The following is a 21,074-nucleotide window of genomic DNA, read 5'->3' as shown; positions in this document are numbered from 1 at the left end:
TGAAGCACTCTTTTTCTAAATCACCTTCCCCATTGCTTAAAAAAAGAAAAAATGTAAAGGTGAAGAAAGATTATTTTTTTCCCCCATTTTTCTTTACTTTTGCCACATCAAAACCCCAATGCATTCATTTCTTCCCAAATGCCTGTTACACATATAGCCAGCCTGCAGCAGATGCTGTGTACAGGCCAGATTTTGTAAGTGGCTTACTTATGAGCAGATCCTTTATGTGAGCTTTGAAACTCCAGCCCAGGGTTTGTCTGTCTGTGAGAGGCAGGACTAGTGTCCCTGGTTTCTCTGGCATTCCTCTATTGAGCTGGAAGAACAGAGTGTGTTCAAATCTCAGAGAGGGAAGTGTGCGTGCTCCTGTCTTCAATCCACAAAGCAGGATCGGGTCTTCAGATACATGCAGAGGAGTGACAATGATACCTAAAATATGGTGAGTTCTAATTAAGAGAGACTGGTGAAAATCAGCATGCATGAAATATCTGGGTCACTTACTATAGATGTCAAATACAGTATCACAGGTACTGTAGAACTCCTTTTTGTTGGGCTAACATTCTAAGCCACAAAGTTCACGAGTTGCTCATTTTATTAGTGTGTGTGTGTGTGTGTGTGTGTGTGTATATATATATATGTATATATATTATGTATAGTTGAATGTGTTTTAGTAGTGCAGTTAAAAGAATGACAGGGCAATGTCCCTTGATACTTTCTAAGATGCAGTGATTTGTTTAGTAGCGAGTTTATAGGTATTTGTGAATGTGCATTTGTTCTATAATATGCGGGATCTCTATGCAGTTTATGGGCAAAGTCCCTGTCTTTACCCCTTTATGAGCGGGTTAAACATACATGCAGTATAGTATTTTATGCGAGGGCTAAACATACATGCAGTATAGTATTTTATGCGAGGGCTAAACATACATGCAGTATAGTATTTTATGTGAGGGCTAAACATACATGCAGTATAGTATTATAGGCAGTTGTGGTGTATCTAATAAGTGTCAGGGTTAGACTTGGTTAGTTATTAGGAATTAAGTCGCTGTGTCCTAAAACTGCTTTAAAACAAGATTATCCAAACATCACAGAGAATATTGTATAACAGGGATTTAGATCAGGTTAAACCTGGGAATTCACAGAGACAGCATCAGAAGTTAATTGTCACAGGGAACCACCACACATTATGTTTTATTGGAACACTTAAACTGTTGATGTTAAAACCTTTTTCTGTGCTGGTTCCTTTATGGAGAATTTTACAATTAAATAAAAGTAAGTGTTGCTTGCAGTTGGTGCACCAGCATGATCTGGAAGTGTGAGCCCTGCTTAGCACTCACTGGCTTTGTTTAAAGTGTGTGCTTTATTCTACAGGGAATGGAAACCAAGAATCTCATTAGCAATCTTTTATTTCCTTGGCCTCAGTATTGTTAGGGTTAAAAGTGTTTATGGGCCTTTTCTTTCCTGGTGACAATAGATACTCTCCTTTGAGAGTGGGGGAGTTTAATGAAATTTACAGGCAAGTGTGTTGAAGGCTTCTATTGGAACTCCCAGAGAATGGGCTATTTATCATCCCCATTCATTATGCACTGCTTGGCCACACATGTCTTCCTTCTCACAAGTGCTGGTGAAAGACCTGCACTCTCCTGGTCTCTTTATCCTCTGGAATTATCCTGGCTCATTACAAAACCCAACTATTACGTTTTTTTTCATATTCTTTTTATAAGGAGCGATAACATTACATTGCTACCCTGTCACGACTTTAAGGATTCATTTTTAATTCTTGAAGAAGAACGTCACACCCCAGGATTTTTTTAATACTATGTTCAGATATCAACTATATTTAGCAAAGATGTATTTATTAAGAGTGAAAAAGTAATATTAAATGTAGAAATCCACACCATTTATCCGACAACTGGGCATCTCCATTTTGGTTTCCTGTGATTCATTGGTATAAGCTGCTCTGTCCTTGCACCTGGCAGTCAGCATAGAGAAACCATACAGAGAAAAGGAGAAATGAAACAATGTATCTAGTTTTACTCTTCTTCATTTGTAATGTGTGCCCTGGATGTGCCTGGAATGAACCGGATGGTAATGTCATTTGCTAATTTTTATTGTAAATTTCAGAAAATGGGACGTCACATGAAAATAATAATAATAAAAAAAAGTTAACACAATTTATAGGTGTTATTCAATGGTGCAATTTTTAGTAAAGTGAGAGTTCTACTTTAAGTCAAAGTAGCATTATGTCTGTCTTTGCACATTATTATTCCTGGAAAATTGTATATATTGAGAAGTTATGTATGGAAATGTTGTGATCTTTATCACATTTGCACTGATTTTGTGTGCATGCTTTTTTTTCTTATGTATACAAATGTCACTTTTGTTTTTTTATATATATATATTTATCATATATACATATATTATATATTGCCTTTTTTTTCAACGTTTTGCCTAAATAACCTGTATTTCTGACATTTTCATTCCTCCTCCTTTGGATTTTTATTTTTATTTTTTCTATTGATTTTACTTTTGATTATGTTCCCTAAATAAGAAGAGGAACGATTATAATTTGTAGGGGGAAGAAAAGGAACATTGTAGGAATTCTTTATATATTAAACCAAACACCGTCCCCCTGTCTTGAAAACCTCCCAATTTGACAGTAGTGGAAAAATGTGTCAGAAAGAAAAGGAGCGCTTTTTCACATCCTTGTTTTTATACAATGGAAGTGAAAAGAAAACAAAATATGGCAAAAAATATTTAGTAAGGAATATTGGCGCAATAGCTCCAGAAAAAAGTGAACACAACACTTCTTATACATCACCCCCAAGGGGCTGGGTAAGATTGAAAAACTGTTTTAATATTAGACTTTTTTTCCCTAATCAGAGCAAATTATGTGAAGCAAAACAGAATTTAATGAATTACAGGGGACTCCGGCATGCATGAGCAATTTTGTGGAATTTTCACGTCAAGAGGTCTGAGCAACTGATTGCCAAAAGGGGCTTCTCAATAAAAGGAAGCCATTGCTTTAGAATTCCATAATCACTTTAATTGTTATTATTAGGTCTAACCTAGTAGCATATATGAGGATAGGGTGGTTTCCCACTTAACTTGGGGTAGTTTAAAAATGCATAATGTAAGACAGCAGCAATTTTTAACGCGGCCCCTTTTTCATAAGCATTCTTGACTAAAGGAGACATTTGGTCTATTTTAACCCTTTATGGATCCTGTTCCAAAATGGAATGACCCCACTCATTTAGTGACAGCTGGGCTACATAGAGCTGCCAATACTACATAAGCAGGACATTCCATGTTGGCATAAGGTCTTTAGGGAACAGATTGTGATGACAGTAAGGAATTTAAGTGGTCCTTAAGGGGGCTAAATATATATTCTCTGCATATATAACATGCATATAATTTAAATATATTTCGTTTCACCCCACGTGGCATTTTTTTTATTTTTTTTTTATTTCTGCAAGATGTAAAGCTGCACGTAATGAATTAAAATGCAAACTGTGAAATTTAGGGTAAATTGGTCAACCTGGATTTTCATTCAATGCATGGTTTTGTGAAAGAAAAAAAAATTGCAATTCTTTTGAATGATTGTTGATTAGGAAATAAACAAAACAAAATACTTATATGAAGTTTACTTACTAAATCAAGAATTTCTTAGCTCTCACAAGTCAGGTTTATTGCACATTTTAGGCAAGAATATCTAAGCCGAGACAATTCTTCAAAAGCTATGTTTTGTTTACTAGGTTTGAAATTTGAAATTCCTTTCCCAAATTGTCTACAATTCTCAGTTTCATGAAAAGCATGTTGTAGAGCCGTGAGTACAACTGCTGTGTATATCAAAGAGTGATTATAGCCAGTGAGCTAATCTGGGATGAGCTGTATGTTAGGAGACACACCTATACAATGTGACAGGATTATTGCAAATTGATATTTGTCACTATGCTCGCATCTTAACCCTTTCAGTGCAAGAGTCATCTCAGGTATAAAATAATCTAGCTTTATTTTTCATTCCCAACAAATAATTGCATTGCAGTTCTCAACTTCTATTCCAGTCCAAAAACAGGAAAGTCTCAAAAACAAGACTATATTGTACTGTTTGCTAAAAAATGTAAGAATTTTGAATTCCCTTGGAGCAGGGATGGGCAGGTCTGGCCTTAATAGTTGTTGTGAAGAGTATTTGGTTATTATGTAACTAATCTAGTATTTATAGCCACTTATGGGCTCTGCCACTGGCGCTGTGTCACAGATAAAATATTATTGAAAATGCAATAGGATTTATTCATTAACACAGGTGACAGCAGATATAACTCATACGTTTAATGATATCTGAATGAGAGAATATTTGCATTTGCAAAAATAACTAAAACGTATCTTAAATTGTGCAATTCCATTTTTCAGTCCACTGCAACTGCTAATTGAATAAACCACATGGTTTCAATATCTAACAAGTGTTTCTAGAAAGCAGGGGTGCCCAAATGCTAGATCCCCAGATGTTTTAAAACTACAACTCCCATGATACTTTGCATGCCTTTTGAATGCTTTACAATGACAAAGCATCATGGAAGCTGTAGTTCTCCATCTGGGGATCTACCTGTTGGGCATCCCTGCTATAGAGCTATAAATATTATGCTGCAGAAAATATGCGAAGTGTGAAGAATCTCAATGAAGTGGCCTGGGTGCTATGGCCCTGTAGGTTTAACCCTGCAATGTAAAACATTGTAGGTTTAAACAAACCTCCAGTAGCTGTTACATCGACAGCCACTGGTGGTGCTTCCCGCTGCAGTAACCAGTAAACCCCGGTCACATGACTGCAGCTCCCCCAGGAAAACAGTGATCAAATTCTTTCCTATGAAGAAAGTTGGTGCTCCTCTCAGAGGAGCCTTAGATTGGACTGACTCTGGAGGTGTCGCCTATGGTGTCTGCCATAGAGAATAAATGAATACAGTGATTCTCTATGGCAGACTGTGACGGCATTGTGCATGCATGGTATGTTACAGTACGAGCACCGGGAAGTAAGATTCTCAGCTCTCATACCCTGAGGGCTTTGAGTCTTGGCTTGAAGTAGCGTTTCCAAGCCCTCGTATTAGTCAACTAAAGGGTTTGGGGGGAGGCGGGAGTGCAGGCACTATAACAACTTCGATAAAATAATGTTTAACTAACAAAGATAATTCACTGTAGAATTTAAATTTTATAGTCCAAAATATGAATTGGAAAAAATTTACATTTCTTTTATTAGAACCTTACTAATTTGACTGGGGAATCTTACATTTTAGACCAATTTATTACAATCATAGTTTAGTGAATAATCCTCATGGTTATTTATGAAAATGGGAACTGATTGAAGAATTTGAAATTGTAAGGCAAAAAATCAAAATTGGAAAAACAGTTTTTTGTGTTTTTTCTATTTTGGCCTGAAATTAAAAACGTCTTGGTCCGTTCCTAACTCCCATTTGAGTAAATACCAGAGAGTGTCCGCACAGCTTAATGAATAAAACCCAGTATCAGCGCTCAGAATTTCCAGTAGCCATTGGCGAAGTAGAAATTAATTCCTGGTGAGTGTGCCATGGACCCTCCAGGCCTGTCAGTGGTGAGGAACTTTAAAAGTCCAGTTCAGGCACCATAAAAACATCTTTGTAATTAAGTTGTTATGGTGCAAGGAGTTCCTGAGGGCCATCTTACCTGATGGGATTAAACCATGGCACCCAGTCCACGGCTAACTAATTGAAGTCTCCGACATTGAGAGGAAGTGCAAAAAAATATCAAGTAAACAAAGGCGCTTGTGAATAATTTACAAGTGAAAATAAAGTACCATAAAAGGCAAGCAGCACTAGTTAAGTGTAAAATAGCACAAAAACCACTCTGTATTGAGAGGAAGTGCATGGGCAGAACGATTGGGCACTCGCTTGCAGACTTTGAAGTTAAACCGTTTGTTAACGCTTTTAAGCTACTCAAGTAAGATGGCGCCCAGCACCAGCATGCAGAATAACAATAAATTGGGGTTGAGTTATGGTGCTTTCACAAGGCCTGGCTAGTTGTGATATATTAAACACTCCGTATAGTCTTACAGTTGTTTCCAATGTAGAGTGGTATCTATAAAGTCCTTTACCGAGTCTTGCTGCTGTAAGGAGGAACGATTTTCAAAAATTGGAGGGAAGATACAAATTGTAAATTTTTTTTTTTTTTTTTAAACAAACACATTTTTTTTTACCCACACTTCATTTGAAAAGGTCTGTTTACAGAAACCAGCAAACACAAAGAAGCATTTAAAACTTTCTCCCCTAATTAAAGTAACAGTGTGTTTTGAATGATTTTGCTTGAACTGACACTTAGACTTGCTTTCATCCCACTAAAATATTCAAGGTGGAAATTAGACTGGTAACTGAATGCACACACAGAAAGCTGTTTTATCACTATAGTGTCCCTGTCATAATTCCAAACATGCACTAAATGTGAACTAGCAATAAATACAAGCCGTTTATTTTTCAAGTTATGATGGCTCAGAGAGCCGCTTCTGGGAGGTGGGAGCAATTTATGAAGAATGAGAAGTTCAAGCAGTGATTTATCACCATACTTTTTTTTTTTTTTTGTCAAGACAATTTCACTATCAGATAATTGTATTTTCAGTGAGTGAGTGTTTATAAGTATTTTAAATGATGCATACATCTTTGCATATAATTGATTTCGGTCTGTACTTTAAGAACTTACATTTGATGGAACTAATGATTGCATTCTTACAAAATTGCAGACAGTTATGTTATTTTGACAGTTGATGGTGAATGCTTACTGTCAATTTTTTTGCTTGGTGTTAGAAACTGCTGTCTAACATCAGTCAACCCAGGTCTGACCTGAACAAGGCTTAAAGGACCACTCTAGTGCCAGGAAAACATACTCGTTTTCCTGGCACTATAGTGCCCTGAGGGTGCCCCCACCCTCAGGGACCCCCTCCCGCCCGGCTCTGGAAAGGGGAAAAGGGGTAAAACTTACCTTTTTCCAGCGCTGGGCGGGGAGATCTCTGCCTCCGATCCTCCTCCGTTCCGCCCCGTCGGCTGAATGCGCACGCGCGGCAAGAGCTGTGCGCGCATTCAGCCGGTCGCATAGGAAAGCTTTTACAATGCTTTCCTATGGACGCTTGCGTGCTCTCACTGTGATTTTTACAGTGAGAATCACACAAGCGCCTCTAGCGGCTGTCAATGAGACAGCCACTAGAGGATTTGGGGGAAGGCTTAACCCATTAATAAACATAGCAGTTTCTCTGAAACTGCTATGTTTATAAAAAAATGGGTTAACCCTAGCTGGACCTGGCACCCAGACCACTTCATTAAGCTGAAGTAGTCTGGGTGCCTAAAGTGGTCCTTCAAGGCATTTTCTGAATTTCTGTCTGTGTAACTTTTCAATGTGGATGGGTAATACATATTTGAAAGGTTACCTGGCTGGCAACGTATTTCTGTCATATGAGTGCCATGCGGCATTGGAAAATCTTTGAACTAGAACCACAATCTTTGAACTAGAACCACAATATATTTTTATATAAAGTGGAACTGTCACCATCTGGTGATTTTGCATAATTTGTAAAGAATGCCAACAGTGACATCTCCACTGTGGGGCTGGTGGCAGGGCGAGTTTAACTTACCTGAACTTGTCATAATATTCCGACCGATCTTCTTGAAGTGCCAGGAGCGCATTGATGTCTATATCCCATAAGATATTCCATAGATAGAGACAATTTCCATGCAGCCATCACTAGGAGGGGAGGGGTTAATGGAGCATATAATGTAAAGAGTTACTCAAACCACCATGACCACTTCTGCTTTTAGAAGTGGTTATGGTGCAAGCAGTATGTATGTGCAGCGTTTCAACTTCAAATGCTGCCTATACAAAGCTATTGGTGATTATATGCTGAGGTATAGTTACACCTCTGGTTCTTGACTGACTAATTTCGGTGTCTGTGCAAAAAAAGACATCTGTCGTCCGCACCTACAGCTTTTTTTTTTTTTTTTTGCAAGCACCACGGTTCGGACCTTGTGCGTGAGACTCGCGCGCACACAGCCTTAATATCAACTTAATCTAATATTCTATCCTCCCTCATTTAAACCAGCCCTTTGTATTAAAAAACAAAACAAAAAAAAAACACTGCTCTCTCTTGCTATCATCACTTAAGAAAAAGACATGTTCTTAACCCCTAATTCTTATTCTAATACTTTTGCAAGCTAAAATGCTTTAGGGGGTTAGTGTTTATTTAAGACACATGGATAGCTACAATCTGCATATTTTTGTGAATTTTGATGGTTGTCGTGTCAAGTAAGTTAACTTTCCCTTCACATGCAGCCAGGCAGTGGGTGTCGCCTTTAGGTGTAGCTGTTACAGGTCCAGCTTGACTTGTCTGGAGATTTTGTAATCTATTTTTTGTTTTTTTTCTAATGCTGGGTTATTAATAGACCCAGCTTGATCCTCAGCCCTCTGTTATTTCCCATAGAATCATAGATGATCTTGTTGAGGTCACAACGTGATGGTTTCAGTTGGAAGCAAACCAGTTTTACCTGCAGGTGGATTTTTTATTTTTTTCTACGTCTCTGGATTTTTTTATTTTCTGTTTCTGTATACGTTGCTTACGAAAATTCTATTATGTTCTTTTCTAGCTGTTATAATCTTTGTTTACACCTGGAAACTATGTGCTGAGCAGGAAATTAGAAGCAGGAAAATCAAAGGGACAAAACCTTTTCTGTACACTTTGAGATCAATGGCAAAACTGCCACCAAAAAAGCAAATACCCGGCCACCAATAATGCAAATACCCTGCCACCAATAATGGTGGCCGGGAGCTGTCCAGCTTACTTTTTTTCAACAATTCATGCATATATGGTCCTGTTGTAAAATCATAAAATATTTAGGTTTGGATAAAGCATTCTTTGATTATTTTTGCCCCTATAACTCGTCCATCTATAAGAGGAAACGTTTGAATGTTTATTTTTAATATGCAGAATAGGTAAATGTAACACGTGTGTGCTGCAGCTGCATGCAGTCTGTGCGTTAAATGCCTTGTAGCATGTGTTTTTGGAAAAATATAAGTTTAAAAATGATCTATTATCCGTTTTGCTCTGCCTATGTTTTTGCCAGGAATCTGTTCAACCTCATGGGCGCTCAGTGTCATTCAGGAAATGGCTGGGTATCCCTACCTATCTCTGACATCACTTTTTTTATTCACTAATTAGTGAATGGTAGGTCCGTGCTTTTCCAGATAGGATTGCTTTATGAAGTACTGCATTGGGGTTGCTTAGAAACATACAGCTGTCGGTCTATATTGATGGGGAATATAGACATTTACATATTCATAGATATCGGGAATAATCTTTCAGTCCTGACTGAGATTTCTCCTCTCTGCTTTTCTCAGACCTGTCTTTCAGCTACCCCAGGGGGATTCCTACATGTGTGCAACTGGATTAATTGGGCTTCCAAAGAGGATCAGAAAGTTTATCCTCAGGCCTAACTAAAAGCAGAGGATTTGCAGATGTTCTGACAGGACCAGAGGTGAATCAATCCATGTTATCTGTTTGACAGATCCACCTGTGCTATTATGAAAACACTGGGCAGCCCTGAGGATAGACTGACATCAGTTATCTCCTTGTACTACCCAAACACTACCCAATGTTCTAGTGTATGAAAGCTGTCTGGAAAATGACATACCTTTTTAAAACCTATCTTTAAACCCACTCTGTCACTTTCTGGGGTGACATATTTTGCAAAGACAGCCGAGAGTGACTGCTCCGCTTGTAGTGCGAGGCTATGGGGTAATGTAGTATTTAGTTACTGGTACATGTGACTTGTAGCCGTCTCCATCGTCTGCAAGATGCTTTTAATCTCCTGGCATTTCAACTTTCAGGAGCTGACTGTGGTTATTATTGCAATTTTTATTAAACTGCAATAATTACCTTGCAGGGTTAACTCCACCTCTAGTGGCTGTCTACCAGACAGCTACTAGAGGCACTTCCGGTTCGTTAGGTGACTTTTGGTCTCCTGACGCTGGGCGTCCTCCCACTGTGAATGAGAACATCCAGCGTCACCCAAAACATGCAGTGCTTTCCTATGGGGGAAGTCCTAATGCGAGCACTGCATTAGAGCGGAGGTGGAGCCTGACTCATATATTATCGTGATATGACAATATTGTTATATACTGTAGCATGATGTGACAATTTGTTAGACCGTCATTTTGCAAGTCAAGACTTCAGCTGGAATGTCTTATATACATGTTCGTTGTGGTTTTTTTTTTTAACTTTCTATTTGAATTTGCATCAACTGCAAGGCTATTCTTCGGCAGCTTATTGTTCAATGCAAATTCCAGATTTCCCATGATTCTTTAAACTTTGCAGTGTTTTACAAGAACACAGCAGCATCGAAAGTCTGGAAGCTCTCTAAAGGAGTGAGTACCTTCCAGTTGCCTCTGCTGCAGACCTCACTCAAGTACCCAAACAGTAAAGAGTTCCTCTTCAATATACATACAGAACTGGCCTTATGGCTCATAACCCTTTCTGGCTATTCCTCTTTGTCATATGTAAATTGGAATGAACTGTAAGCAGTGGAACAAGTCTGCTCTATGTATCGGAGACATTCCTGTCCCCACAGTCAGACTAGGATCTATTCAAATAGTTTTGTTTCCTTGGCGCTGCCTGCTTCTGCGGGTTTTCTGTAGAGGTGTTGTGGTTTCGGATCCAGCACATGACAGCACGGCTGCATTCACAATAGGTGAAACTTGAACTGCCAGGATTTTATTTTGCCGAGGGCAAAAAATGGAACAGTTTCTGTTTACAGTGAGTGGTTAAGGGCTCTCTTGCCAAATAATTGACTTTGATAAACTATGTTTCACCCGGGAGAAGTGGGGGAACTGTTTCAGATGAAAGGGAGATATAACTGAGTCAGTTGAGGATGTGTTGTTTAATGGAGTGTTTTATGTTCAGGCATTCCCCAATTCTAATAATAAACAATTCTCTGCGTGACTGCTGTGTTGCAATACCCCAGTCTAGCATCACACAATAGAACACTTTACAGATTGGACTGAAAGCACTGCGCTTTAATATAAAGGAAATTGCACAGCGATGTCATAACTGTTGTGTTTGTACTTTTTCTTCACAATTCCGTGAGTTCTTAATAAAAGAAAACCAAGGAATAGATAGATTTTGTAAAAGTGTTTGTGCAGGAGGTATTTTTTTTTTTATTATTTTTTTTTTTGAGGGTACACACTATGGTGAATTTTCTGTCATTATTTTGAGCGGTTTAACCCCAAAATTATGCTCATGGCAGCAATCCACCTGGTCCCTCTGCCTTCTACAGCCCTAGATCCATAGTCTGTCTCGGTATTGGATCCTATGGCAACTTAATTGTTTTTGCTTGTTAAAACCCCCATTTAGGTGGCTTGCCATACCTAAGCCCCCTAAATCGTACCTTTTTTTCCAGCACAACGTGGGTTCTCCATTGCTGGCCATGCCCCCGATCCTCTTCTTTGGCTCATATCATCAGAATTGATGATCTCCGCCAACCCTATGCTTTCCCATAGGAAAATCATTGGAGTCGCTATGATTGCAGTGAAGGTGGGAGGGGGAGCCCAAACACCAGCCAGGCTAATCAGTATTTCCTCGGAGATGCATTGAATCAATGCATCTTTATGAGAAAAATGCAGCGCTGCATGGCAGTGCAGCACACTGTGTAGCACTGCCCCTGGAAGCATCTCCAGTGGCCATCTGAGGAGTGGCCACTGAAGGTGTCCCCAGGCATTAATGTAAAAGACAGTGTTTGCATGAAAATGCCTCAAGGATCTGATTATACTCACTAAGACAACTACAATGAGCTGTAGTTATTCTGATGACTATAGTCTCCCTTTAAGCGTTACAATAAATGCAAATACAAAACAGAAAATGTTCCATATGCAAGTTCTGGCGACGTCTACTGTAACTGTGTTTTTAGGTGTGCATTAAGTGCAGTTTGTTTGTAAGGACACTAGGAGGGCCCCTTTATTGATCCCTCTGATTGAGTACACAATTTATTGAATGAGCCACCTGTTTGCTTGTGTGAGTGTCATTTTAAAAACAGATTGTGATGGATGTGGTCATCAAAATCTCTGCTGTAGAGAAGTAGTTTGAGCAGACCCCTGGAGCTTGCTGATACTTTGTTGTTTATTGTTGCTATCCATCTGAGTAATAGATTGTAAAGCCTCACCATGCCTACTGACCTTTTATGGGACATTTGCATGGCTTTAGACCTGCTCTGATTTTAATGCCTTGTTTTCTGCATTTGCACGGTCTGTAAAAGCTGACTTATGTGAGCTAGTTTTACTATTGTGGTAGGAGTATTTCACTGATTATGCATTCCCAACAGAAAATATTGTAAGCATACCATACGCTATGGATTTGACCCCAAATGAAGGATGAAGGCTAAAATGGTAAATTCATAGGGAAATATTTATCTGTTTTTGTTCTGTTTTTGTTTTAAGGGTGGTTGGGGTCAAAAATGTGTATTGTGAAAAGTGTGACCTTTCCTTTAGCGCACATTCCGACAGTTTTTTTTTTTTGTTTTTTTTTGCACCTCTACATTTATGTCCTACTAACTAATAATACTATGTGAATATTCTGTGTGTATTCTGACTCCTAGTCTGTCTTTCTACAAAATAAAAGTGGTGTAATAGCAAAACAATTGAATACGTTATTGAAGCACTAAAATGCGTGAGCATTAATAAATGGAATGTGCTACACAATGAGTTACATAAAAGAAATAAAAAGACAGAAAAGTTGAAAAAGTAGTAAATAATGGGAAAAGACAAAAAAAAATACCAACACATTCCAGAAAAAGAGCTGATTTAATGTTTTCGTATGAGAAAGGTCTAATGCACGTGCAGTGTTTACCGTGCATACGCATTAGGTTCCCCCCATTGGTGTGACGTCTCTGGAGGAGCAGGCAGACCCCTTAGTGCTGGAAACAGATAAGTGAAAAAAGGATTTTTAACCTTTTAGTCACTGGATGGGGAGGCAGCAGTTTTGTATTCTCAATGCTATAGTTTTCCTTTAAGCAAAACATGTATTTTTCTCAAGCTTTTTTATGAATGGGAGTTACTGATTAGCTTAAAGTGACGCTCTCAGCCACTCAATGGCACCCCTGTACGAGGTTGTCCAAGGCTTTCTGTTTTAGAAATCTCGGAGAAGTGGAAGCACTGGGGCAAAGCTAAACAGCACTGGAATCAATACTTTGGGGTTAAGTCATTCATGAATAGTTTAACCCCCAATGTTAAATCATCGCCAGGAACCTGCTGGCACCATAACAACTTAATTCAGATAAAGTTGTTATGGTGCCCAGAGTGTTCCTTTAAATAGGCATCTTGAGGGGATCTGGGGCACTCTAGCATTTATCCAGCACATTTACTTGTCTCCATGCTGTCATGAAACATCTTTGAATAGGCATCAAATTTTGATTTGCATGCTTGGAACTTAGCAAAGTAGGGTATTCTGACTTCGGTCCTCCCCATGCCTCTATGACATTTCTTTGTATGACAAGAAGACTTTAAGTGCATTTGAATACACTGTGTACAGATTATGCCTACACCATTTTTTTTGAAAAAAAATATATTAATTAAAATCTGGGAAGCGTGCACAGCATAGTTGTAATTGACTTTAAAAAAACTTATTCCTGTGCATACATCAGACTCAGTTCCCTGCCCACATCTAAATGATAATCGACATTTCAGTGTAATTATAAATCAAGTATGCCTCCCTCTCCATTTCTGTGAGCAGCTCTATTAAAGAATAGGGGAGTTGTAGCTAAGGGGGGGCAAGGCAGGCTTATAGTACAGAAATCTGAGAAACAATTATTTGTTGTTCCTTGCAACATAATACAGCATACTAACAGGTAAAATCTATTGGATCCTTTAAAGTTGTTTTGGTGTCCTTTTAATTTCTACAGAGGAAAGTGTAACGCATTGCAGACGTTTGTTATTGTCTATGGGCATGTGCTGTGATTCTCCTGTTGGTTTTAATAGAAGCCAAAGGATTGGCTGAAACTTGTCAGCCACTTCCTGGTTAAAGCAGTCATTTGTTAGAAAAGGGGTGTGGTAGAATTGTTTGTTTTTTGGTAATAATGCTGCTGCTTTTAGCTAGTACATAGCAACAAAAGATCCTTTTATTGAAAGGCCATAGCAGCCTATGATTATTTCAACAGAGTCATTCTTAGAATCTATTGCTCAGTGTGCTTGGGGTTTGTTTATTTATTTATTTTTTTTAGCAGTATTGCGATCTGATTCGAGATTTAGGGCTAACATTGATGTTAAATGAAATTGCACTTCATAAATAATCTGACTAATAAAGGATTAGATGCAGGTTGAAAGTTGTTGGCGTCCTTTTAGCTTATTAAATATACATACTGCAGGTCAGTGCTTTTCATGTGCTAGCCATCTGCACGAAAACATGGCAGAACTGGCAACCAAAATGGCAACATCACATTTTCTGATTAATTGGATTATATACAAGGTAAAAGTTAAAAAAAAAAAAAAAAAAAATGTGGTTCTGACAACCCATGCTGGCACTCATAACTGAAACTGGACTACATAATTTACACTGGCCAATTGTTGGGCTGACTAAATGGTAGGGATAGACAGATTATCGGTTCCACTGATTTATTAGAGGCTATATTTGGCAAATTTCTGATAATCGGTATCAGTCTTGTAATTTACCAATATTACCGATCACTTACTCACGTCTCCCAGTCACTGCACTCTGTCTTTCACCTCCGGAAACTCCAATGGAGCTCAGCTGAAGGCAGGGAGGTGAAACCACAAATGATTTACTGTAATATACTGGTCTGTCTGAAAGTGATAGGAGTGTGATTGCAGTCAGCACTGTACATGCTGGGATCTCCGTGATCCCAGCATTGACTTGCTGTTTGAGAATGATAGGAATGTGATTGCTGTCAGCATGTCCAGCTAGATATGTGTAGAAATAGTTTTGCTTTTTCAACTCACTAAATGTACAGAATTTCAGCATCAGTTATCAGCAATCAACCCGAACGGCGAATGATAATCTGTATCTTGCATTGGCTCTGGAAGAATGACACCTGTCAATCCCCAAAATGGTTGACATTGACGCACTCCCAGGTTTTTATTTTTTTTAACCCCTTAAGGACACATGACATGTGTGACATGTCATGATTCCCTTTTATTCCAGAAGTTTGGTCCTTAAGGGGTTAATAGTATTTTACAAACGTGTTTATACCTTGAGTAGATAATTTTTAGTTGCTGATGTTCATAAGAGTTACATAGTTACATAGCTGAAAAGAGACTTGCGTCCATCAAATTCAACCTTCCTCACATATGTTTTTTCTGTTGATCCAAAAGAAGGCAAAAAACCTAGTCTGTAGCGCTTCCAATTTTGCAACAAACTAGGGAAAAAATCCTTCTTGACCCCAAAATATCAGTCAGATGTCTCCTTGGATCAAGCAGCTATTACCCCACTAATTAGAAATTATATCCCTGTATGTTATGTTTTTGCAAGTATTTATCCAATTGCAGTTTAAACATCTGTATGGACTCTGATAAAACCCACCTCTTCAGGCAGTTCCTTTCTCTGCCGATACCATTTGGTATCCAATAAGCATTTAGAACCATAAATGAAAAAAATGTAAATAATTTTGTAGACGCACTGAAACTCTTTTCCTACTTAACATTTCAACGGAAAATGCATTAAAGAGCACTTAACGGAAGATCTCAAACAGACCATTTATTTCTTTGTATATTTGACTTTGGTGTGCCCCCATAGATTTAAATGGGAAATCAAAGATTAGCTCAAATTTCTTGAAGACTTCCCTGTCTCTGTGTACCTTACAGGAGACTGGAAATGTATTGGGCTTGGTCTGCAGAAATGAGACATTGAGAGGTAGTGTGTGTGTTAGTGTAATATATATATATTTAGCTAATGATTTTTAAGTCTGTCATGACAAGTATGGAGATGTAATTTTTAAGTGTTGCTAATTTCATTTATAAGATGTTCAGCCTAGTATTACTTCTAATCTATACATTGACTTGTCATTTTATTTCTGCATAATGAATAGATTAAGTGTATACCGCCCTGATGCTGACATGTTTTGTAGATAATGGATTTTGAAAGCCGAAAAACAAAAAATGAGTAGTTAATTCCTCCTCAGAGTGTGAATTTTAATCTATCAGGCATCCTTTTTTTCATTTGATTTATGTAAACTGATATTTCATGAGTGAAAATGTCAGCTTACAGAGAGCCGTTAAAGGATTACTCAAAGTACCATAACCACTATAGTCCGCTGTTATAGTTTTGATGCCAGGAATACCCTGGCCCGTTCATAAGATAATATGGCTAACAGTTTAGCCTTGTTACATTGGTTCCTACCAGGCTCTAAAGTTTTAACATGTCGACAACATTTCAAATCACTAACGTGGTCGTGTTTCTTGGAGTAAACCTTTTAGATGGAACCTGGCTCTCTTCCTACAGCCGTTGTGTCATTCTCAAGGGCCTGCCAGAGTTCAGGGATTTATCAGAGTGACATGTTTGGTGTAAACAAAGAAGAAAGTTCTGCGTGTATTGTCATGACCCCTTGGCCTGTCACTGACCGTCTGACCCTATAGGATTAGACTTGGACAGTCCCAATTTAATGTCTAATTTTATGGTGTATTTACCTAACTCCACCCAGCTGATGGGGATATTCTCTTAAAGCTCTTCTGACCTACTCACAGGAAAGTGAGACTAACCTGTCGTTTTAGTGTTTAGAGGACAAGCTAAAAATATAATGTAATATAAAATATTCACAACTATGAAGAATGTATTAGGCAAAATCATTTCAGGGTTCTAGAGATATAGAGGTATAGATGGATAAATACATTAAAATAAAATGAGGTGTATGTATATGTATATATATCTCAATTATACTCCGTATCTTGATTTGATTAACTATAGAAAGTTAAAATAATTATTGCAGCGTTTTGTAAGGCCTTCTTTATTGGGTTCATACTGCGATAATCTACAATTTTCTGAGTACATCACTGAACTTATACAGCTCCTCTGTAAACTATGTATATAATATACCATGATTTCAACTATGTCATTACTATGGGGAAATAATACCATCAAGGGTTCTGGAGACATCTTAATAAATCGGAAACCAAGGGCTGAGTGGCTTATGAATGCTCCAGAGCTGCAGTGTTCTGGGTCTTTTAGAATTGGGGATTTTTTTTCGATCTTAGGGTTTCTCTAATCTTAGGACAGCACTGGGGCATACGTTCTAGCTTGCTCGAGATTGGTGGAAGTAACACTTCCAGTCAATAGCTGCCACCATTATTTCAACCCTTCTCCTAATAGTGGCAAACTGGCAGAGGACCTGGGGAGACAGAAAGCTGCTTATCGCTTTTAATATTATCAAGAGCATGACTGAATACAAAATGGCGGCAGCTGACGCCTGGGAATGTAACTCCCACCAATCTAGGCACACATTGTTTATTCAGGTGGTGTATAAGTCCTCTAGAAATGTGTCTTTCTTAGCTACCACTGTTGGCATGACAGGCTAGGTAGGACATGTTGCTATTGTTGCTTAGTAAATTCAAATTAACTAGTGCTAGAGTATTGGTGCAATTTATGTTGCGTAACGATGGAGCTGTATCTGTGAATATTGGTTTCATTAATTTTCTGGGCCTAGTTCAACAATGTCCAGCTAGGCTGTGCCTCCTATTATTTAATCACTAGCCCTGGTGCGGCCGCTCTGCAGACACGCACCTATGCCTGGCTGCACAAGTAAAAAGCCCTCCATTGTTAGGCCTGCATCTCCTGGCTCAGTATCGACAAGACAGTTCTCACAAGATTAGTATAACTGATCCCGTAATCTTTTCCATCTCTGGTATTGATGACGGTCTGATGATTTCCATTGCAGGGCCGATGAGGGCTGCTCAGGCCCTGAAAGAAGGGTATTATTTTCAAGCCTGGGAGCAGGTTTTACTGCTTGATGATAGCAGTGACTTGGGTTTAACTGTAAACAGAGCTAGCGTTTTAGTGGTGGGTGTTTTTTATTTGAGTTGATAAATGTTTTGGTTCTGTTGTTTTCAAGCATATAGTAAATACTAAAACTGGTTTTTAAGTGAATGGAGATTATAGGTTAACCTGGTGCCATTTTGTCTCTTTGATGTGATGGAATGTTCTAGGGTCTCATTTCCAAAAAGCAGTCCCGTGTCAAAGGTTCATCTTTGAAAATCTCTGTGTATGATTTACAAAGAACAAAACACATTGTCTATAAATGAAAAGGAGAGGGTAAAATAAATTGCTGCCTACAAATTTTATATATGGTTTAACTTAGAGTTGTTGCTTTAGCAACAATTTTACCAGTGTTCCATCTAAACCCTTCCTGTCAAGCTATATTCGCTAAACATGGAATATTCTTGAGCTTTTCAATTTATTTTAATTCACTACAATTCTGTGATTAGTGAATAAACAGTATAGTGTTATGTTGCTGGTCCCTTAACCAGTAGAAGACACTCTCCCATGTATTCCAGGCTGTGCTACAGAACCTACGCTTGCAATGACCAATATGATTTGGTGTTATAGGTCAACGTTATAGGCCATAAATCTACATGTTAAGCAGACCAAACTGTTAGCATAAAAGTTATTTTGGGGGGCAAGGCTTGGACGCCATACTGAATGGTCGCAGGTTGCATGAGCTCCTGCTTCAAACCGACTAAATAGCAATTTGTGGGACAAAATACTCTAATACCGAAGCTCCTCCAGATGGTACCTTCACCTGGTACAGCTGGGGCAATGTTTGGGAGAATTCTGGCACCCTTAACTCACCTAATCGACAGCTGCGGTCCTCGGCTTGTAGAGGCCTGGTAAATTCCTGGCGGGAGAAACGGACGATCTCTCAGCCCGGGGCTGCCAGGCCCTTCTCTTGAGTGGATACTCAGAGCCCCGTACTCCCCCCCCCCCCCCCTTTGGGCCGGCGGGGGTTATCCGGGCCCACACCAAACAGGCACTTACCTCTTAATCGACACAAGGCCTTTGACAAAATGGCTGAGAACAACGACAGGTGTGATGAGCAGACGACCCAAGATGGCTGGATGGCAGGATTCCTGCATCGGTTCGACACCATGTGCTGAAAATTCTGGGAGGGATGGGAGACAAGGCGACAGCCACCTGCACCTCCTAGGCCTGAAACACAGCCTCCAGGCAGAGGTCCGGTTCGGCGCCCCATCCCTAGGCCACGAATCAAGAGGGCCCGAGCGCCCACCCGTGGTCCACGCACCAGAGCGGTACAGCCTTGCCCAGATACCCGCGCTCCCTCGCATCAGAGCCTACCACGAAAGTTTGAAGCTCCACATTGGAGGGAGGACCCCCCACGACGTCTGCTCAAACAGCATGCACAGCCCAAGCGTCGGACAACGAGGTTGCAGAGGTCCACCAGGAAGCACCCTCAGAGAGCAGTACTGCCTAAAGCCTGGCTGACAACAGAGCTCCTGCACTACCACCAGGCACCTGCTGGATATGCCCTGAAACAGCTCACTGGGAGGCTTACACACCACCTGCCACGTGGGGGCATTGGCTGAGATGGGCCACTTGTCGGGACTCATGGGACATTTGTTGTGACTGCCACCGGGAGTAGCCATTGTTCTAGAGGGGCTGCCTATGGGGACTAAATTACACTAGCCAACTACACTAGACACACACCACTGTCAAGATGAGAGGCACATGGCTAGTCCTCTGATTCCTGCTTAACCCTACTGACAGGTAGTCTAGCCGGTACCCTCACACACATAAAGCGATTAACCCACAACTAGCTTGAACACAATAAAATATCAAGCATACCATCTGACAGTTAACCAACACATGTTTCCCAAGTTTACCTATGAGTACACGGTAATGCCTTTTGGTCTCTGTAATGCACCAGCAGTATTTCAGGACCTGATTAATGAGGTTCTTAGGGAGTTTCAACATGATTGCGTTATTGTATACCTGGATGATATACTTATACATTCTAGTGAGATTGAGACTCATCACAGACAAGTCAGAAGGGTATTGCGCAAACTTCTACAACATGGATTGTACTGCAAATTGGAGAAATGTAGTTTTGACCAGTCTCAGATAAACTTCCTTGGGTACGTTATTTCTGGGGACGGGTTTAAGATGGATCCGGTTAAACTCCAGTCTATTTTAGATTGGCCTTTGCCCAGGGGACTCAAGGCCATTCAGAGGTTTATTGGATTCTCTAATTATTATAGGCGCTTCATTAAAGGTTACTCGTCTATTATTGCGCCTATTACCAATATGACTAGACAAGGGGCTGACACTAAGACTTGGTCTACTGAAGCTCTCGTTGCTTTCAAAACACTCAAGGATCTTTTTGCTTCAGCACCGATTTTGGTTCATCCTGATACGTCTTTGCCTTTTCTACTCGAGGTAGACGCCTCGGAGACAGGTATAGGTGCTATCTTGTCTCAAAGATTAGGTGTGGATAAACCATTACATCCATGTGGGTTTTTTTCCAAAAAATTGTCTGGGCCTGAAAGCAGATATGACATTGGTGACAGGGAACTATTAGCGGTTATTATGGCCTTAAAGGAGTGGAGACATTTATTGGAAGGGACCTTGCATCCTGTTACTATTCTAACAGATCACAAAAACTTGTCTTATATTGGGGAAGCCAAGCGCTTGTCCGCCAGGCAAGCTCGTTGGTCCTTATTTCTCACTCATTTCAATTATGTGCTCACCTATAGACCTGGTTCTAAGAACTCTAAGGCCGATGCTTTGTCTCCATCCTCGATTCTCGAATTTCTCGGGGGAGGTTACAATACCTTGTGGACTGGAAAGGATATGGTCCGGAGGAGAGGTCTTGGGTGGTCCAGGAGGAGGTGCATGCTCCTCGCCTCCGCAGGGCTTTTCATTCCCGGTTTCCGTCTCGTCCCGGTTCCTTCCGCCCGGTGGGCGTTTCTGAGAGGGGGGGTACTGTCAGGGTACCTGTTGTCTCTACCTCAGAGAAGGTGAGATACTGAGAATTCCGTCCTCTCAGAGGAACTGACTCACTCGTTCCTCGCGG

The 21,074-nt window shown here is 39.8% G+C and overlaps 1 protein-coding gene across 2 annotated transcripts in view; it reads left to right on the top strand.

The window, feature by feature from the left end:
• Positions 1 to 296: 296 nt before the first annotated feature.
• The window catches only part of N4BP3 (NEDD4 binding protein 3), a 44,680-nt gene continuing 23,902 nt past the window's right edge, over positions 297 to 21,074 (top strand). The window contains exon 1 of one of the 2 annotated variants that reach the window (XM_063447261.1): positions 297 to 436. The gene's annotated coding sequence lies outside the window, so the exon portion shown is untranslated. Of the gene's footprint in view, positions 437 to 15,874; positions 15,908 to 21,074 lie in introns of those variants that run through there. The other variant, XM_063447262.1, reaches the window with a different exon arrangement.

The sequence above is a fragment of the Pelobates fuscus genome, chromosome 3, assembly GCF_036172605.1.
Source record: "Pelobates fuscus isolate aPelFus1 chromosome 3, aPelFus1.pri, whole genome shotgun sequence".
NCBI classification, from domain to species: Eukaryota; Metazoa; Chordata; class Amphibia; order Anura; family Pelobatidae; genus Pelobates; species Pelobates fuscus.
This window is presented reverse-complemented; position numbering and strand designations above follow the sequence as displayed.